This window comes from Piliocolobus tephrosceles, chromosome 12 (assembly GCF_002776525.5).
Source record: "Piliocolobus tephrosceles isolate RC106 chromosome 12, ASM277652v3, whole genome shotgun sequence".
Classification (NCBI taxonomy): Eukaryota; Metazoa; Chordata; class Mammalia; order Primates; family Cercopithecidae; genus Piliocolobus; species Piliocolobus tephrosceles.
In genome coordinates, this window is record NC_045445.1 from 74,532,848 (window position 1) to 74,536,456 (window position 3,609).

The following is a 3,609-nucleotide window of genomic DNA, read 5'->3' on the forward strand; positions in this document are numbered from 1 at the left end:
TGTTTGAGTTCTTTGTAGATTCTGGAAATTAGCCCTTTGTCAGATGAGTAGATTGCAAAAATATTCTCCCATTCTGTAGGTTGCCTGTTCACTCTGATGGTAGTTTCTTTTGCTGTGCAGAAGCTCTTTAGTTTAATTAGATCCTATTTGTCAATTTTGGCTTTTGCTGCCGTTGCTTTTGGTGTTTTAGACATGAAGTCCTTGCCCATGCCTATGTCCTGAATGGTACTACCTAGATTTTCTTCTAGGGTTTTTATGGTAATAGGTCTAACATTTAAGTCTCTAATCCATCTTGAATTAATCTTCGTATAAGGAGTAAGGAAAGGATCCAGTTTCAGCTTTCTACTTATGGCTAGCCAATTATCCCAGCACCATTTATTAAATAGGGAATCCTTTCCCCATTTCTTGTTTCTCTCAGGTTTGTCAAAGATCAGGTGGCTGTAGATGTGTGGTATTATTTCTGAGGACTCTGTTCTGTTCTATATCTATATCTATATCTATATCTATATCTATATCTATATCTATATCTATGTTCTATATCTGGTCTATATCTCTGTTTTGGTACCAGTACCATGCTGTTTTGGTTACTGTAGCCTCTTTTTTCTTTTTTTTTTTTTGAGATGGAGTCTCGCTCTGTCGCCCAGCCTGGAGTGCAGTGGCAGGATCTCAGCTCACTGCAAGCTCCACCTCCTGAGTTTACGCCATTCTCCTGCCTCAGCCTCCTGAGTAGCTGGGAGTACAGGCGCTCGCCACCTCGCCCACCCGGCTAGGTTTTTTTTTTTTTTTTTTGTATTTTTTAGTAGAGACGGGATTTCACCGGATTAGCCAGGATGGTCTTGATCTCCTGACCTCGTGATCCGCCTGTCTCGGCCTCCCAAAGTGCTGGGATTACAGGCTTGAGCCACCGCGCCCGGCTGTTGTTGTTTTTGAGAGGTTTTTGATCAATTGTCTTACTTATCTCAGGTGTATTCAGATATTTTCTTATTTTTTCATGAGTCGGTATTAATAGCGTGGATTTTCTAGACTTTATTTATTTACATTAAGTTGTGGATTTTTTTGGAATACAATTATTCGTAGTATTCTCCTTTTGTCATTTTTTTTTTTTTTTATTCCTCTACTGTCAGGAGCAATGCCCCTGTAGTAGTCTGTTTCTCTAATCACTATCATGAAAACAGCATTGGAAAAAGCTCCCCCATGATTCAACTACTTCCCACCAAGTCCCTTCTATAACAATTAGGGATTATTACAATTCAAGGTGAGATTTGGGTGGGACACAGAGCCAAACCATATCCGTTCTCAATTTCATTTCTTTTATTTTTTGTTTCCAGCTTTAATTTTAGGTTCACAGGGTACATGCACAGTTTTGTTATATGGGTAATTTGCATGTTATGGAACTTTAACACACAGAATATTTTTTCACCAAGGTAGTGAGCATAGTAACCGATAGGTAGTTTTACAATCCTCCCCCTCCTCCCACCCTTCATCTTCAAGTAGACCCTGGTGTACACTGTTTCATCCCTTGAGCTTATGTGTACTAAATGTTTAGCTCCCACTTATAAGTGAAAACACGTGAATTTTTTTTTCTTCTCCTGTGTCAAATTGCTTAAGACAACGACCTACAGCTGCATCTGTGTTGCTTCAAAAGACATGATTTTGTTCTATTTTATGGTTGTGTAGTATTCCTACACACCATATTTTCTTTATTCAGCCCACTGTTGGACATCTGCGTTGATTCCACATCTTTGCTATTGTGAATAGTGCTGTGATGAACATTTGTGTGCATGTGTCTTTATGGTAGAATGATTCATATTTCTTTGGGTATATACCCAGTAATGACATCACTAGGTCAAATGTTAGTTTTAAGTTCTTTGAAAAATCTCTAAACTGCTTTCCATCAACAGTGTATAAGTGTTCCATTTTCTCCACAACCTCCCCTGTATCTGTGTCTGACTTTGTAGTAATACCCATTCTGACTGATGTAAGATGGCATCTCATTATAGTTTTGATTTATATTTCTCTGATGATTAGAAATAAAGAGCATTGGTTATATGATTTTTTGGCCCCATGTATGTCTTCTTTCAAGATGTGTCTGTTTGTGTACTTTGCCTATTTTTTAGTGGGGTTATTTGTTTTTAGCTTGTTGATTTATGTTCTCTATAGGTTCTGGATATTAGGCTTTTGTCAGATTCATAGTTTGTGAATATCTTCTCCCATTCTGTAGGTTGTCTGTTTATTCTGCTGATAGTTTCTTTTGCTGTACAGATGCTCTCCAGTTTAATTAGGTCCCACATGTCAATTTTTGCTTTTTTTTTTTTTTTTTTGCAATTACTTTTGGTATCTTCATCATAAAATCTTTGCCAGGTCCCACATTCAGAATGATATTTCCTAACTTTTCTTCTTGAGTTTCTACAGTTTTAGGTGTTACATTTAAGTCTTTAATCCATTTTGAGTTAATTTTTGTATATGGGGAAAAGTAAGGCTTAAGGCTCAATATTAAGCATATGGCTTAATATTATGCTATTGGATTTATCCAAGCACAATTTATTGAATAGGGAGTCTTTTCCCTATTGCTTGTTTTGGTTGGTTTTGTTGAAGATCAAATGGTGTTAGGTTTATGGTTTTATTTCTCGGTTGTCTATTCAGTTCCATTGGTCTATGTGTCTGTTTTTTTATTTTTACTTTTATTATTTTTTTGCTAGTACCAAGTTCTTTTGGTTACTGTGACTTTATAGTATCATTTGAAATCAGATAGTTCAATGCCTCCAGCTTTGTACTTTAGCTTATAATTATTTTGTGTATTCAGGCTCTTTTTTGATTTCATATAAATTTAAGAATACCATTTTCTAATTTGTGAAGAATGACATTGGAATGTTAATGAGAATATAATTGAATCACTAAATTGCTTTGGGCAGTATGGCCATTTGTAAAATACGGATTTTTGCAATTTATGAGCAACAAATGTTTTTTTCACTTATTTGCATTATCTGGTTTATTTTAGCAGTGTTTTGTCATTCTACTTGTAGAGGTCTTTTACCTCCTTAATTAGCTGTATTCCTAGGTATTACGTTTTCCTTGTGGCTATTGTAAGTGGGATTGGGTTCCTGATTTCACTCTTAGTCCGAACATTTTTTTTTTTTTTTTTGCATATAGAAGTGCTACTGATTTTTATACATTGATCCTGTATCCTGAAACTTCATTAAAGTAGTTGATCCGTTCTAGGGGCCCCCTGGTAGAGTTTTTAGAATTTTCTTTGTATAGAATTATATCATCCATAAAGAGAGATAGCTTGACTTCTTCTCTTTATATTTGAATGTTTTTTGCTTATTTATTTTGCCTGATTTTCCTGACTAGGACATCCAATATTAGGTTAAATACGAGTGGTGTGATTAGGCCTTCTTGTCTTGTTCCATTTCTCTAGGGAAATGGTTTGAGCTTTTGCCCATTCAATATGATGTTGCCTGTGGATTTGTCTTTGATGGTTCTTATTATTTCAAGGTATGTTCCTACAATGCTTAGTCCATTGGGGGTTTTTATCATGAAGCGGTGTTAAATTTTATCAAAAAAATTTTCCACATCTATTGAGATGATCACATGTGTTTTTTTTTATTT